Source organism: Molossus molossus, unplaced genomic scaffold (genome assembly GCF_014108415.1).
Source record: "Molossus molossus isolate mMolMol1 unplaced genomic scaffold, mMolMol1.p scaffold_m16_p_11, whole genome shotgun sequence".
Taxonomy (NCBI): Eukaryota; Metazoa; Chordata; class Mammalia; order Chiroptera; family Molossidae; genus Molossus; species Molossus molossus.
In genome coordinates this window covers 57985109-58003875 of record NW_023425346.1, presented here as the reverse complement: position 1 = coordinate 58003875, position 18767 = coordinate 57985109, and the positions used below count along the sequence as shown (strand labels likewise).

General features: G+C 38.6%; 1 pseudogene; it reads left to right on the top strand.

The window, feature by feature from the left end:
* Window positions 1-16666: 16666 nt before the first annotated feature.
* LOC118625006 lies at window positions 16667-18482 on the top strand (annotated as a pseudogene).
* The last annotated feature ends 285 nt before the right edge of the window (window positions 18483-18767 follow it).

Genomic DNA, 18767 nt, shown 5'->3' with positions numbered 1-18767 from the left:
AACTATTTCATACCATGCTGTGTAGGTCTGCATGTATGCACGGTCTGAGTGAAGCCATGCGGATGACTTAGTCAATGCCATGAAATATCCTGTCCTGCCAAAGAGAGAGGTGGTACTAATTAAAACTTACTGTGTAGCACAGGATAAATTTCACCTAAATCAAATTGCTCAGTATTAATGAGTATATACTGAAATACGGTACCAAAAAAAAAAATAATGATTTGTGTATCTTTCAGGAAAAATGTATATTTATTTGATTAATTTTAAGAGAAATTACTTCATCAAAAAAACTGTCTTAATCAGACATGCTAGTATGTAAAGAGTCTAAAATCTCAAATGCCATGAGACTAGGTATAAATGTAACATAAGTGGACTAAGCTATATAATTCAATTAGAAGTATGATTTAATAAGGAGCATTATTGCTTATTGAATGTAAACTATAAAAATGTACCTCTCCCAGGATATTCAAATTCAGCTTTAAAACATCTCCTGGCCTCGCAGTCTGCTGCTTGGGGATGTTCCCCTACCCCAAGTATGCAGTCCCGGAAGTATTGTGTGACCCTGCTTTCTGGGCGTGAAATGTAATATTTGTGTAACTTAAGCAAACTTAGGCTATAAAAGACCATTCTAGTTGTAATAGTCATAAGCAGGCCAATAAGTTCTATTTGAAGTGGTAATTAGTGTGCAAAAAGAAGTGTAAACATATAGAATATGAATTATTTTGATAATTCTCTCTTTGACCCTAACCTTACTCTCTCCCATTTAAAAAAAAAAAAAAAAAGTTTTTTCTTTATTGATTTTAGAGAGAGAAAGGGAGATGAAGAGATAGAAACATCGATGAGAGAGAACATCGATTGGCCACCTCCTGCACACCCCCCACTGGGAATTGGGCCCACAACCTGGGCATGTGCCCTGACTGGGAATTGAACTGATGACCTCTTGGTCCATGGGTCGATACTCAACCACTGAGCCACACCAGCCGGGCCTTCTCTCCCATTTTTGATGCACATCTGTGAACATATGTACTAATGCAGTGACGTTACCATCCTCATTACTTCTGAATTCTTTCATTTGGACATATTTTCTGGGGTACAATTACTATATAATCTCTTAACAAATTCATGACGCATATTTTAACAATAGATTCTATTTCCTGGTCCTGTCATTTGAGATATTGATATTAGATGATTCGTTTGATCTTCAGTATGTTTCAGAAACTTGCACCAAAGTTCAAATCATTATTTGCAAAAGTGCTCTAAGCACTGGGACTTCGAGATGGAAAGGAAGCAAGCCTAATGAGTCCTTTTGGGGTTTACAGAAGCAATCGAAAACTTGGAAGAAACAAGAGACAGTAAACTGATTGATGGTCCCTGTATACTGTTGCACACAGCAAACCCATGAGGAACTCATGAGTGTACATTTGCATCTGTGGGAGACTTTCAGTGGCTATGTAAATTATATGTCCTGGGCTACAGCAAGTCGTCCAAGAATAGTAATTAATAAATAGCAATGAATATATGTAAATTGCATTTATATAAGAATAGATAGCTTGCAGTGTTTCTAAAAGTAGACTGATTTAGTTACTACTTAAATCTAATCATAAAACAGATTTTGTTCTCACTAAAACTAGCTTTTCTCCCACTAGAGAACATTTTTTTGTATTTTGCCACATGCCAACCTCTATCTCCCAAAGCAGTTATGTCAGACCCTTCCCCAAAACTCTCCTAAACAAGAATTAAATCAAAAGTTTAAAAGTCTCTGGGTAGTATATATCAGGGAATATCAGCAGCGTTCACAGTAAATAGACAGCTCAATGAAAAGCAGCTACTGTTTTCACAATGTGTCTTGATCAATTTAGGACTCCGGGCCCTGGGAGCCCAGATTCTCGCCCATCTGGCAGTGCTGAGAGACACACACTTAAATACCCGATGTGCGGTGGAGTTAACACTGCCACGTGGGAACGAGGCCGTCGCTCACTCCTGATTTCCACCACTCAGCAAGTGCAACACATTTCCCAGCTTTGCTGTCCAAAACATAGGAACAGCGGCAAGGAGGAAGACGACGGGTTGGTAATGTCAGACAGAGCTAATAAAAGAACCAAGAGCTCACAAGCAATCTGGCAAGCAGGGATCAGGCCCATTGTGCCTCCAGTCCACTGCTCCCAAGACAAAAGTGTCTTTATCTTGCCCTAAACAGAAAATGCTCGTTAGGTTTCTGTCCCTGAGAGCTTGCAGATATTACCACAAAATGACCCTTATCTGTCCTGAGAGTGTGAATGAAGGTTAGTGTGTTCTTACCCAATTTCAACAGACTTTATTCTTGCAAATAAAATCTTTATTCTTTTTTTTTTTTCCTTTATTTATTTTTAGAGAGAAGAAGGGAGAGGGAGAGATAGAAACATCCATGAGCCCTGACCAGTTTGGCTCAGCAGTTAGAGCATCAGCCTTCGGTCCAGAGAAACATCGATAAGAGAGAACATCCATTGGCCCCCTTCTGCATGCCCCCCACTGGGGGTTTGGCCTACAACTTGGGCATGTGCCCTGACCGGAAATTGAACCAGCAACCTCTTGGTGCATGAGTCGATGCTCAACCACTAAGCCACACCAGCTGGATTAAAGTCTTTATTCTTGTATTCTTATATACATATATAAAAATATGTATTTCTCTAATTTTAGTACAATTGAATTATTATGCCAGTGGTACCAGGTATATAATTTTATTTACAAATAAGGTGATGACTTTAATCCACAATTTCAAATATGAAATGTTTATCTTTTGTATTTAAGGTAACATGCACATAAGAAAAAAATAGACATTGCTCTCATTTTCTTATGTTTGTGGACGTGACATTTGGTAGCAGCTCTGAAGCATCTGCCTTACATGTAAGCGGTGGGGGTTGTTGCCAGGGTGGGAAGAACGAAAAGAAGCCCCTTTCCTTCAAATTCTTCAGGAAAAGATTTGATAATGTTTTAAACTTTCTTTAACAGTACATATGTAAGCATAAAAACACACATAGTGCAAAATCCTATCACTACTCAGTGAAGATACACGGACTGGAGTAAACCGAAACTACTTGCCATGTAATTACAAGCTCAGACTGGAAACAAAAGTGTGGATTTAAATGTTTTATCAACTGAGTCATAGACTTTTCTGAGATAAGACAAAGTACTTTCCATTTCTCGGTAACCTACGTAAAATTGAGGCTAAATATTTCACACCAATTATAAGTGCTTTCTAGCTTTAGATACATATAATAAAGACGAGAGAAAAATTCCAAGTCACAAATAGTCCTATGAATTTGGACCTCACGTATATACTTTATTATAAGACAAAAACATTCTCTTTTTACCCTTTTTTCTTTCAAAAGATGTTACTAAGCTCCTGCATGTGCCAGACCCTGTCCCAGGAACCGCAAGACAGCAGTGAAGGGAAGAGCGGTTCCTGCCCTGTGCAGCTCCCAGTCTAGTCAATGAACGGACACCTCATGGCCACCTGCCGTGTGACCTGAGCAAGGCTTAACCTCTCTGTACTTCAGTTTCCTCATCTGCAAAATGGAATATTAAGAGTCTCTACCCCATAGGGTATGGCTAAGTATTAAATGAATTAATATGTATAAAGTGCCTTGCACAGAGTAAGTCCTATAGTATAAACGTTAGTTGTTATCATTCTTTTCTCACTATGTCAATGTAAATACGTGCAAAAATAAAAACATGAACCATATGAAATTGACATTTTTGTAGGCAATGGCCTTCAGCTCAACTTACAACTTAAGACAGTGGTTCTTCTCTCTGGCTACACATTACAATGACCTGAGGAACTTTTAAAACTACCAGATCCACCCTGGTTGGTTTGGCTCAGCGGTTAGAGCGTCAGCCCACAGACCAATGAGTCAAGGGTTCGATTCCAGTCAAGGGTACGTACCACAGGTATGGTTCATTCTTGGCCCTGGTTGGGGTCGTGTGGGAGGCAACCAGTGGATGTGTCTCTCTCACATCGATATTTCTCTCTCCCTCTCTCTCCCTCCCACTCTGTCTGAAGATAAATAGAAAAATATCCTCAGGTGAGGATTAAAATAATAATAATAAATAAATAAATATATAAAACTACCAGATCCAAAGCCCACCCCCTCCCCAGATCTATTAAGTCACAATTTTGTAGGTGAAATGAGGGTGTAATTAAAAAAAAAATTACCAGGATATTCCAATGGACAGCCAGAGATTAGAATCATAGGAAGTGTGAGAAAATTGGAACAATGTGAGGTCAAAGGAAGCAGAGAGAAAGCGGAAGTGGTCAGTGATGCTAAATGCTGCAGAGGAGTTACATAAACACAAAATTACCTAATAATATTTGCAGGCATATTCACTTTGTAAAGTTCCTTTGGTTGTTCTTTGAGTTAATGACTGTCTCCACTGGAAAATATAGGTACTTTGCTGTTGCTTCTGTCCCACTTCTTACCGATAGTCAGAAATGGTCCAGAGCGTAGGGTTTTGGTAGTCATTTGTCAGACATGTTAATGGGGGGAAAAATGTTGATTGACCTCCCATCACTATAGCAAAGCATGGATAAACAAATTTAAACTTTAAAAACGTTTTTAATAGAATAATATATGTCTCAGCTTTCCTAAGATTTCTCTGTGCACCACATCTAAAAGTGCCAAATAAAAAGATAGCATATTTCCAAAATTCAGACACAAAATGGTTGTGATCCAAAACTTACCATACATCAAGAACATCAACATCTACCAATCTGTGAGAAATGCTTTGAAGTTGGCTACTTCAATGTTTTGAAATATGGAAACACAGTTTTTACAGTATAATGGGTTAAGGACATCTTGATAATGTGATCTGTTCATCATCAGTAACGGGGAATATTCATCTGAACCATGTAATGGGTGAATAAACCTGGGAAAAGGTCCGCGAGGTATCTGATAAGCCTCAGTCTCTAGTCTTCTCACATTTTTAACACAAACATAAACGTTTTAAAGTAAGCTTATAAAAATCTGTAAATGATGAGGACAGTTTGGAAGAAACATAATTTACATGATAGAATCTTGACAGATGTAAATAACAGGCTACATCTAAGAGGATAAAATGAAATAATAAAATAATTGCTCATCTGATCTCTCTGGTTGGGCTAAAAGCCTATTCTCATAGCTCTTTGTGCGTATTTGAATTTCAAACACCAAACTAAAATAATATATTATATGATGAATACCACAGTCTTTTCAATGATGAATTTATCTGCTATTTCCCCAGCACAATACATGCCCGTTCAACCTTACCCTCAGGTTATCTAGCAGAGTGCCTAGTACATAGCTACACTGTTGCAGAGCTAAACAGAAATATAGCTTAATGCACTACTACAACAACAAACAACAATTTAAATAGAATAAAAAGCTGGCATGAGTAAATCAGAGAAAGTGTAAAACGGACATGATAAAGGTAATATGATAGCTGCCTTCATAAATTTGAGATATTGTCATTTAGAAGAGGACATACAACTACCCTTTATGATACAAGGTAGTAGAATTAGTTAATTGATAGTAGATTAGACATAGATTAGAACCTTGTATCAAGAGAAGTAACAAAAATTCTTAAAAATGAAAGTTATAGCTATGTATTGTTTTGAATTTCCTAGCCATAATGTTTTCGAATATATATTAGTGGCTACTCATTGTAGAAGGGAATCAGCCATCATTCATTTATTAAATAATATTCTCTACTGTGTTCTGCATAGAGTGCTGTGCTCTAAGAACACAACCCATGACTCAAGAAATTTACCATTTAATGGAAGATACAAGCAAATAAATAGGAATACTCATCATCTTGTGGGAAAATGCTGCAGAATGCAATCAATCATGAAAGCACATAGAAAAGATAATTTCTTCTTGGGAAATAAAAACAATTCATTTCCTGATTCCACATTTTGGAAAATTGAAGGAGATGATCTTCAATTACCTGAAAACCTAGTTTGTCTAGTTCCACACACCTCCTAGGAGTACAATGCACTGGAAACATTAGGCTACTTACCTTGAAATCAGTTGGAGTTTTGAAGATATTTTTCATCTGAATAATAGCCCTTTATGACACATATTTTTATTATGTAAACATATACATGAAAAATTTGACTATTTCTACTGTCTTTAATTATGTTGATTGGCCTGTGAAAGACACTATTCTGAGACTACAGTAACTTTTTGTTTTCATTTTTTATCATAGTGTTATTTCTGAAAACAGTAAAAATTAGACCCTGACAATTATGTAAAAATCAAATTATACCTAGCATTACAAAAGCAAATAATTCACCAAGGTGACAATCTAATGATAATTCTTACGTGGGAGGCAATTGCAAAAACATCATATACATATATACTCTATTTTTTATTCTTGAATGTTTTTGTTATAGTTATTGTCATTTGTTTTTAGTGAGGATTATTGTAAACTGATGTATTTTGATTTCTATTTCTAAAATATTAAAATGTAAAACAATATGTCTTAGAGTTTCTTTTAAAATGTGGAAAATGCTAAGAAATATCTTCTTTGTCTTTTGTATAATTTTAAGCTAAAACAACATATTTTATCAAAAAGTACAATAAAAAAGCTAGGACTTTTCTCTATATACATTTAATAAACAAGTAAATGGATAAATGAACATATAGAGGTAGTTGAGGTCAAATTAAAATTTTCTAAATTTAAGAAGATGCTTTTAAAAGTTTACACAATCCACTGAACCAGCATGTGCTAAAGACATATTTCTATTTGAATTTGATTAAATAAAATATTTAAAATAAAAATATTATCCCTTCTAAAATGAAGTCAGTTTTTATGTGAGCTCAGATGGTGATTGTCATATTGCTTTTTAAGCCTCCTTAGACTGTTGCAGCACATAAACCAGCTCCTTGGATTTATCACTTTTAAAATCGCAACAATGTTAGGACACTAGGTCAGAAGATAGGCACTCTGATATGTCTGACATACCCTTCATGACACTGCAACATGTGAAATCTGGCAGTTCTTAAAAACATCCAGAACAGTCTTGGGGACAAGATATGAATACTCAATAAGGATGTGTTAAATAATCCATTTATTTTGACCCCTTGTTATTTATACCTTAACCTTCATTATAAACATAAAAACTACTATCATAAGCTCTGCTCCTTCTGGTGCATAGGTATTTTTAAATCTTTTTAAATCATTTTACTTTTTCAGATCTGTATTCTAACTGGTAGCATTGTCCTGCTTTTTGTAAGCAATTACTATGTATCTAGGGGCAATGTATCCACTGCCGTAGGAAGAGGGGAAAGGAAAAAACCTGTCAGAACATCACCAAAAACCCAGCAAAGAATTAGAAGACATGCACAAAAAGATAAAATATATTCACTACTGTGCTGGGGGGAAGAAAGAAAAACCAAAAAAAGTAAAATTGCAGCTCTTAAAAATGAAATAGAGTAAAAGCAGAGAAATGAAATAAGAAATGAGAGACTCAGAAAAATACAGATTCTGAATATATTTAACTGCAGATGAATAATTAAATACACCAGTAGGACAAAGCACATTTCGTGATAACGCATCAGAATTTAAAAATTAATAATTATATGAGCTTATAATTTGACTACACTTATTAAATTATTCCAGTTCTGTATTCTTGTGCCTTTTGTTAATGCACAATATTAATGCAAAATAAGTAAATAATAAGGCATTAAATATACAATACGGTGTATAGGTATGTAATAAATGGAGATATATTTGTCAATTATTTTGAACTACTACCTAATGAATATTTTAGAGTATGTAAGTGGTTATGAAGAAGAAAATTTTGCTTTCATAGATTAACAATGTCTTTAAGATGATAAGTACTAAAAAAAGTAAAGTCAGTCCTGGCCGGTTTGGCTCAGCGGTTGGAGCGTCGACCTGCGGTCCGGAGAGACCCGGGTTCAGTTCCCGCTAAGGGCACATACTTCGGGTTGCGGTTTTTTCCCCCGACCCTGGTTGGGTTGTGTGGGTGGCAACCACTCGATGTGTCCCTTTTATGTCGATGTTTCTCTCTCTCTCTCTGTCCCTCCCACCGTATCTGAACAAAATATATATATATATATAAAAGTCTTTGGGTAAGGATAAAACAAAAAAAAAGTAAAGTCAGCTATTCATTGTCACTCATAATGATAAAGTAAAGGAGAATTTTAGGCTCACGTAAGTATTTAATACAAAAATGTTAAAATGCAACATAGAAATATATGAATAAAAGCAATATCTACTTGCAAAACGCTTTAGGATATATACATTGGTTTACTCAACACAAACTTGAAAATTTTCAATTCTGTAATTAAATTGGGCCATAAAGTTTGACAAAAAAGAAACAAAGATCAAAAGATATCTACCCAGTGCAAATGCCAAGATATCTGGATTGTCTTTCTATGTGAGCTAATAAATATCAATATCGTATTTGTAACAATTATTGTCTCTCTATTGTATACAAACAACACTAATTCCATGTACAAAGAACCCAGTTCAAGATTGTGGGGACTTTCATTTTATTATCTCTTCTCTAATACTAAATTTTATTACAAATTTTAAAATAATTATATTTCATTAAATAATATTTAATATTTTATTATAGTAATAGAAAACAATATAGGTATGTTTTTGTTTTCACAAAATTATCCAAAAATATTAAAAAGTTGGTCTGGAAAATCTAATCATAAAATGGTACCATTTAAGTTTAGTTTTTTAGAATTATTGGTATGGATTTTTTAAAATTAGATTTTTAAAATTAGTTCAAAATTATTAGGGGTAAAAACATTAAAGTCAACTTAGACTACCTCCCTCCCAGAGTTTTTTGTTTTGTTTTGTTTTGTTTTGTTTTGTTTTGTTTTGCTGGTTGTTGTTGTTAACATTTTCCTAAGCATTTAACTAGTTTTGGGCCTTTATTGTGAATTTGGTCTATCAAGCAACAATGAACTAATAAAAGAGAAAGATTCTGAAGTTGAGGTCTTTCCAAATTCTAGAGTAAATTTTATCTAAAATGATTTGCAGGATTCTTCAAAGATAAATATATAAATGATAGAAAGAATATGCATACACACACATGAACACACACACATATTGACATATAAAAAGAGAGCTCCTAACATACTTAAAGGTAGGTTTTTACTCATTACATATAAATATAATAAGCAGTTTAATATGCCATATATTTTATTATACATAATTAATAAAAGGTAGTGTAAAATATTTCCTCCAAAATTGTATATTGTGTTCTTATATAATTATAGTCAGGTCCAATTAGGAAGTGTTGGGCACTCAATGTACATTAAATAAAGTTAAGGTAACTGGATTAATGTACGAAATGTGTTTTATTTCCTTTGAAAACATTTATATCATTATTCATCTATTTAGCATAGTTCTTACCTTCGAGTTAATATTTAATATAGAAGAATCCTTTCAGGCTGATTTGTGCTTTATCCCGTCTATGCATTACTGATGCGGATATAAAACACCATGCCATCCCCCACTGGGCACGATCTCAGGGTTCCAGGATTTCTTGGCGGATGCATAGATCAATGCGCTCACTAATTCCTACCTAATTTGACTTAGTTTGTAAGAGCCTGCTGACCCAACAAAGCAAATGTACAGTGGTCTCCCATGTCCTCCTCTTCCAAAACACCGCATTCATCTGCCGCCCACGTGGGGCAGAACAGAGGAGCTGGGAGGAAAGGCTCCATTGATTGCCTTTGAGAAGCTGCTTTGACATTCGACGATCAGACCGTGTGCCTCTTGGAGTGTCATACATGGAGAGCTCTAAATCATATAAATGTTATATATCAAATAGGGAAACACACCGTCTGTATTTTTATCACATCATTTCCCTAAGTCACAGAGGTTATAACCAGCTTCAAGATACTGGGCCCCTAGAACTTCTCTTTGATTGTCACTTTTTTTTTCATTTAATACAAAAGAAGGGTGTTGTGCAATCCAGTGTCGGTCAAAGTTAGTTGACCTTTAATAAGGACACATTGCCAGATGCCTGCCAGAATATAGGAGAGAGGGCAAATTAACAAGCAGTCTAGCTCACAAGCTGGAGCCCACAGAACCTACTTCGAGTCTAACTTAAGCCCCCATACATTATTCAAATACATGTTTCAAATCCCACAAACTTTGCTTTTTTTCTTTTTTCTTTTTAATGGACTTTATTGGGGTGACAAAACCATACAGGTTTCAAGTGTCATCTGCACACTGCATCATGTGCCCATCACCCCAAGTAAAGTCTCTTTCTGTCCCCATTTATCCCCCTTAGACTACCTCCACCTCTCCCCAGACCCCTTTCCGTCTGGCTAGGACCACACTACTGTCTGTGTCTATGTGTTTTATATCTATATCTATATCTATATCTATATCTATATCTATATCTATATCTATATCTATATCTATATCTATATCTATATCTATCTATGTTTTGCTTAATCCTTTTACCTTATTTCATCCAGTCCCCCAACACCCCTCCCCTCTAATGGCTGTCAGTCTGTTCCCTGTCCACACCTGTTTCTATTTTGTTCATTAGATTCCAAGTGAGATCATATGGTATTTGTCTTTCTCTGACTGGTTTATTTGCCTCACCTGCCGACTTTAAATACAAATAGTCTATTTGAATAAAGTTGGAGAAATATTTATGTCATTGTCATGTATGTATATATATATATATATATATATATATATATATATACTCTTTATAGTAAACTTGTGAGGTACTCAGAAGAGGAATTTCCATTTTGAAAACAGAAAAGATGAAGTTTTAAAAGGTCAATTAATTAGACCAAAATATATATATTTTTAATCATCAATACTTATTGTTTCTTCCCCATACTAGCCTTGCTGTAGCTGGGCTTAAGGTCTATGGGAGGAGTCAATCATTTAACTAATTACTTCATTCAGTAATTGATTTTGCTTATGAGACCTGTTATGAAGAGAAAGTTCAGGTTGCACTGAGTACAGGTAGCAGGGGGGCCTTATATCTAGTGGTGACTTCAAAGAACACTTCTTATGTAAATGGTTTCTGATCTGACTGATAAAGGCTAGAGTGACAAAGGGAAACGTGCAGAAAAAACAGCTTGCGCTGCACCCTGAGAGGGGAAGGCGCATGATACAGTGTGACAGAACAGGGCAATTGGAATAATGCTGGAGTGGTGAGAAGGCAGGACAGATAGTCCAGGGCTTGGCAGACTATCTTCAGGACTGTGATCTTAATTCTAATGCCTGTAAGATGTCATGAACGGTTTTCAGCAGTAAAATTTGCATGTTAAATTTGAATGTTAAAAGCATCACTCTGGTTATACAATGTGCGGGACTAGGAATCTCTCAAGAATGTTTTATAGTCTTTTAGACAAGACAGTAGTTTCTTGAGTTTGATTGATATCAGAGAAGAAAAAAAATGGGATAGATCTGATACAGAGAAAGCAAAATTTAAAAACACAGTGATCATTTTGAATGAGAGAAAGAGATATCAAAATGACCCTAAATTTTCATGATTGTGCAGAATGAATAGTGGCAGTGCTGTTGATTTGAGATTGTAAATATTACAAATGAACAAGAGTTTCTTAGGACATATTGAGACTGGTTACTGTCGTGGCCTCCAAGATTGGGATGGGAGTAAACACACCTGGAGTTATTGGGCTGGATGCGTACATAAGTGTGTGTCATCAGCATAGAGACGGCACACGCACTGCTTGTTCGTGTGCGGGGAGAATACAAAGCACCAATATGTAAACGCCAGTCACAAGGTGAGCCAGCGAAGCAAGCTCAGAAGGAACACACAGCAAAAGTTACAGGAAATACAGAAGAGTATTGATAGCATTGCAAACCAAAGGGAGAAACTGTTTTGGAAGAAGGAAATGCTTACCATTTATTATGCAATAGCAAACAGGCTTCGGGAATCATCTGTTTGCATTCGGTTCACATTCTACCAAAGGAGGAAAACAAACCCACAAATGATTCACATAAGAGGAATATAAGTAGAATCAGTGTTAGAAAGAATGCTCTACTACACCAACCATACCTCTACAAAATGTTTTTAACCATGATATGCTATTTTGCATTTATATTAGCAAAAACATATATTGGCAAGGTTGCCGAAAACCGATAAATTCATTAGTATTGTCATTAAAATAATTGGTACAATAATTTTAAAAGACAACTTAGTAATACATATCAAAACCCTGGAAATGCACTGAGGCTCATCTGCACCACAGTCCCACGGCTGCACGGGAACAGTTTGAAAATCCCCAAACGGCAGTAACTAGAAATAATTTTGTTGGAGACGACCTCATGTAATGTTTACCACGAAGCAGTAACACATGTAATGCTATTTTTCTGATGAGCAAACTGAGGACAGATGGTTAAGTAACTTTCTTAAGGTTGCATATTTGTAAATGGTAGGGCAAAGAGAAATGAGCGGTTTGAACTGATAGCCTGCACCGTGCGGGACTCTGCCATTCCCTTCTGAACACTTTCCTTTATGCCTTGCATTTAGGGGTAGAGCTTCTTTTTTGCTCTATTAAGTCTATATCAGTTTCATCTTTCCCCCCAGAGTGTCTGGAATATAGCAAGTGTTGGATAGTTCCATAAAATAAGCAAATGAATGAATTCATGAATCTTAAAGATATAAATAAATAAACCATCTCATGCACTGTCACTACGACTATACCGCCACCACATCTTTTAAAAGCTCACCACGTAGTTTTCATCACATCATTCAGTTCTCTACAAACCTCAGATTCAGTTGACTCTGAACGTGTATTGAACATTTATAAATATATGAAAAACTGCTAAATCCAATGAAAATATAGAGTGATTCTTATATTCAGAGAGTTCACAGTCCTCAGGGGGAGGCAAACATGTGAACACACTGTGTGTGCGTGTGTGTGTGTGTGTGTGTGTGTGTGTGTGTGTGTAGTGTTATCTATAACTAGGCAATAGAATCAGTCCCATAATAAAAATTCTGCACAGGGTGCATGAGGACTGAAAGGAAGATTACTTAGCCCACTTTGTGGGTCTGGGAAGGTGGAGATGAAACCCACACTGAGTCCTGAAGCATCATTACATATTATTCAAGTGAAGGTTAGAGAGGCAAAGACACTCCAGGACAGGAGACACAGAATGGTATATGGAAATGGTGTACACGTGCATGTGCATCCATATCTTGAGGGTGGAAGGGAACAATGATGGGGAGATGGTCTGAAAATTACTTGAAAAATGCCCTTGATTTTCCTATGATACTATCTCAATGTCTAGTCCCAAGTTCTTCATCCTTACTATTAAATACATTCATCTAGTTATTGTTCAGAATTCAAATATCAGATTTTGAATGCATATTAATTTCAACAGAATTAGCTCTGTACAAAATGTATAAAAATCCTGACTTAGTGACTGCCCTTTTATACTATGTATCTGTTCTCACTCTGAAAATGCTTTTCTTCTTCCCAGAAGTCACACGTTCTTGTTAGACCCCTGCCTAAATAGTTTTAACCCACTTCTTTGTATAAATTATTCATTGGCCTTATCAGCTAATTTTTAAAAAATAATTTGAATAGTGGTATTATGTCTTTACAATGTCACATTTCATATCTAATGGACAACTTTGCTTCCATTCAAAATATTAATCCTAGACATAGGTTTATCCTTTTATGGACTATAAAATACATATAATATCAGTTGACACTCGTAATAGCATTATAATAAAATCAAAGCAGCTATTATTCTGTCATTTTAAGATGAAGTTAATGAACTTCATAAACTAATTGACTTATTCAAAGTCACAGAGTCCTTGGTACAAAGCCCATTTCATTTGTGTCTTACTAGGAGCAATTTTACTCCTGACACCATCCACACAAAGGTAGGATAGATGATTTTGCTACTGGAGCAAGTTAGAAGGATGCATGAACAGTGGACATGGACAACAAACTGGGGACAGGGCGGGGAGGGCGGGGAAGGGAGGAATGGGGGGGGGAAGGAGAAACATCTGTAACAACAATTAATTAATAAAAAATAAATTAATTTTTTTTAAAAAGTATACGTATTTCAAAGACCTTCCATTCCTTCTTCATGTTACACCAAATAGGAGGCTACATACTCCAGCTACACAGAGTTGACTTGTGTTTACTCTCTGTCTCTGTCTTGGGGTGACATCACGTAAGTTGACACTTAAATGTCTTATGAACATCATCTGGTTTAGAGAGAATTACGCATTTTCCCTTTGATAATTTTAACCTTAAAAATCAAACCCATTTTCAAAGACATAACTTTTGATTGCACCAAAGCCTTATTATTTTTATTTATGGACTAAAGTTGTGGTAGTATTTTTGCCAGTGTTTTTCCCCCCTTAAATCATTTTGTCCTTGCCTTTCACTCACAGTGATTGAAAGAACATTTTGACAGGTAGACAGTACACTGCGAGGCAAAACCATGGCAAATGTCAGCGTGGTCACTAGTCAGTCAACAAGAAAAGAGACAGAGGCGTGGGGCCCGCCGGCAATGCGTGGGCACCGCGAGAGCCTGGAGAAAATGTCTCACGGCCCGCTTCGCCCCTGGGCAACTCCAGCAAGTATGGCTCCACTTAAAATGGCTTGTTCTCATTACTCACATAGAACCAAAATCAAACTCATACCCTGCCCTCCCTTCCTCCTACTGTTTCTTCTTTATTCTCCATGTAAGTTAACTACATGACCGTTGTCAACCCACACTACAAAATTGAGTCATCATGGTACATTACTTTCCTCTTTTTTTCTTGTGTCAAATTTTCCTTGAATGTGTTTTTCTGTTCCTCTTTATTGTTGTGATCCCAGCTCAGGACCTCGACATTTCCCCTGGATCACTATAACACCTTAAAATTAAAACCGGCTGTCTGGGTCGCACTGCCTTCCCACTCCACCTCCACCTTGCCACCTCAGTGATCTTTGACAGCATGGAGATTTTCATGAACTTTCTCCTTTAAAAGCTTCTGGTGGCTCCCCAATATGGATAGTTTAAATCTTGAACTCCTTATAAGTTTGGGTTTTTTTTTTGCTTGTTTGGGGGGTTATGTTGTTGCTGTTGTTTTATGATCTGCCCCTATTATGTCTCTAAAGACAGAGTTGCCTGTCTTCGATGCACACACATCCATGAGAGGAAACATCTCTGACCTTAGCGTGAATCTATGTCAGCTTTACTTAGAGAGACTTAGAAAGCTAGCTATATGCTGAGATTTCAGAGATATAATTTATCTTTCCTTCTTGACAAAAGTTAGCCCATCTTAAGCTGCTATTAAGAGATATATCTAGCCCTGGCCAATTTGGCTCAGCAGTTGGAGCATTGGCCTGTAGACCGGAGAGTCCCAGGTTTGGTTCTTGCCAGGGGCACATACAAAAAAAAAAAAAAAAAAGAGAGAGAGAGAGAGAAAGAGAGATATCTATTTAGGGATAGTAATAGATATGGCCAGATTGGTCTTCCTTTTAGCAAATGAGTTGGCTTGCTTAACTGTAAAATAAAATTAAAGACGTTTCTTTCACTATCAAAAACTTTCACATGACAACTTGCATTTTGCAATTTCAAGGGGAGGATTTAGAATGCATCCTCCCCAAACATTTTGGGGGTTGCACTATGATGTTTCCAGAACATGTCTGCTTAACATTTCAAACTCATGACAGAGTTTGGCAAATGCTGACATGCACTCTATATACATTAAGACGCGTATTATTTCACAGAAGATAAGATTGAATGAGGAGAAATAAATGGAAGTGATAAAGCAGAAAATACACAAAAAAAAACTGGGGACCCCGAGGTGTGTGTTGGTTGGGGCAGAGGTGCAGTAGGGTGAGAAGAGGGTAGTGACTGAACATAGAAAAGAGGACTTAGGCACCTAAATTCAAACTGCACCAGCTTCTTGTACACCCCTTCCTTGATGATTTATCTGAAATAGGCTAAGTACTAATGCAACATTATTTAGAATAGATGAATATTATATATGCATGTGTGTATATATATATATGAGTAAAAGTCAAGTATTGAGTTCACCTTCTTAGAGAGCAGTCTTTGACACTGAACAAATGACTACATTAAGCATGATGTAAGAACTATAGTTATAAAATAGTTTTACAATCTATAAGATCATAGCAGTGCTTACAAAAATTAGGCATTACTAGTTCAATGTAAATATAAATTCATTATGCAAACTATCAAATTCCTCTGTCCTGCTCCAATGGAAAATTTTGTTTATAAATGTCAATATTATTTACATAAATAAATATTCCCAGCATTTTTAAAATAAGCAGCTCAGGGGAATTAAGTTAGACATTTGAGCTCTATTGAAAGACCTTACAGCATTCCATGTTTTAGCAATTCCAAATTAACCCCAGAGAGAAAATGTGCACATTATACAGTTGGCTTCTTGAAAATAGACTGAAAGTGAAAACTAAAATACATTTGGAACATGCACATTAAATTAGGGGTCATTGGGAATGGCGTGGGTTTCATGTTAAAGCAGAATAAACGAAAGGACTAAGCACCATCACTGTTAGGGAATAGTTAACAGAAAAGCTCCGGAACGCGGGCCTCGGGCACCAGGCGCAGGGATCCTCTGCAGGTGCTGCGGTTCCCGAGAGCCCTCTCGGCCGCTGCTGGCAGCTTATGTTTCCAGAGGATGGAGGAAAACTCAACAGGAACGAAAATACCAAAGCAAATCAATGGCCGAGTGACCACCAAAGAGGCAGAGCTGGAGTTCGCCATCCACTCAAATCCAACAGGAAAACAGCTTTCTGATCAAGTGGTTAAGATTATCAGCCTGCGGCAAGCGTGGTACTTGGGTCTCCAGTGTGTAGATAACAAAAGATTTCCTACCTGGTTGGCACTTGATAAGGTGTCGGCCCAGGAGGTCAGAAAGGAGAATCCTCTCCAGTTTAAGTTCAGAACCAAGTCCTAGCCTGAAGATGTGTCTAAGAAGCTCATCCAGGACATCATGCAGAAGCTTTTCTTCCTCCAAGGCAAGGAAGACATTCTGAGCAATGAGATTTACTGCCCTCCTGAGACCAAGGTACTTTTGGGCCCCTACACGGTGCCAGCCAAGTTTGGAGACTGTAAGACAATATGCAAAAGTCCGGGTACCTCAGCCTGAGCAGCTGATCCCCCAGAGAGTCGTGGGCCAGCACGAGCTCACCAGGGACCCGTGAAAGGACGGGATCCAGGTGTGGCATGTCAGAACCACTGGTGATCAAAGTTCGTGCTATGTTGGAGTATCTGAAGATTGCCCAAGACCTGCAAATGTACAGAATCATTTTTATTTTGAGATAAAAAATAAGGAACAGACCTTTGGCGTGGAGTAGATGCCCTTGGACTAAATACTTATGAGAAAGACAATAAGTTGACCCCAAAGATTGGCTTCCTGTGGAGTGAAATCAGGAATGTCTCTTTCAGTGACCAAAAGTGTGTCATTAAGCCCACGATGAGAAGGCACTGACTCGGTGATCTATGCCCACCCTCCCCACCCGCCCTGCGCATCAACAAGCGGCCCGGCAGGTCTGCAGGGGAACCGCGAGCTGCACCTGCGCCGCAGGAAGCCCGACACCATCGAGGTGCAGCAGGCGAAGGCCCAGGCCCGGAGGAGAAGCACCCGAAGCAGCTGGAGCGGCGGCAGGTGGAAAACCCAGCAGAAGAGAGAAGCCAGAAGCCATGGAGAAAGAAAAACCAGGAGAAGGAGGAGCTGACGCTCAAGTTCCAGGACTATGGACAGAAAACCAAGCAGGCAGAAGGCGGGAAAGAGCTCTCGGACCAGAGTTAGAGGACCCTGCAGCTGGAGGAGAGGAAGCGCCCAGGAGGCGGCTGAGAACCTGGAGGCCGGCCCGAGCCTCGCTGCACGGCCAGCGGGGAGCTGGGGCGCTGGATCCGGGGAGCTGGGGCGCTGGATCCGAAGAGCGGGCAGCGGGCTGCCGAGCTCGCAGGTGCACCGCCAAGATCGCGCTGCTGGAGGAGGCGCGCAGGTGCGTGGAGGACGAGGTCCCCAAGGGAGCCCAGGATGACCTGGCGAAGACCAAGGAGGAGCTGCAACTAGGGATGACAGCCCCACCGCCGCCGTCCCCTGTGAAGGAGCCGGTGGGCTGCACGCCCCTGGGAACCTCGGGAGCAGTGCCGAGCGCAGGGCCGCCGCCCGCTGTCCAGCCCGGGCGATCGGACCGCCGCCGGGAGAAGACGCGGACCACCGCGGCCCAGGACAACCTGCACGTGCAGCAGCAGCGGGCCACTCCGTCCAGGCGTGCTCCCAGGCCACAGACGAGAACACGAGGACCCACAACCACATCATTCGCAATGAGAGCATGAGGCAAGGCCCGGACAAGCGCAAGACGCTGGGGCAACCCGGCACGTGGGCGAGTTCGAGGCCGTGTGACGGCCCCGCAGGGGCTGGGCAGGCGCGGCCTGGATCCGGGCTCCGCCCAGGTCACTGTAGACTGAACTCGAATTTGTAGTTGTCGAAATCTAGAACCCTTCCTCTACTCCAGTTCCTTTAAAGAAGAGAGTAGCTATTTCAGTGGGAGTATTATGGGGCCGGGACCACTGGAAGCTTCCCTGGTTTGTCCTTCCCATTTGTATCATAGTGTCAAACAGGCCTGATTTATTATTGTTGTTGTTGTTGTTGCTATCGAATCACTTCCTGTCCTGCTTGGAGCAGGGTTGGCTGAGTTAAGGAAAGAGATGCCTGTAGAGTCTGGGTAACAATTAACTCCATGCTGGCATGTGTGAGATGAGATTCA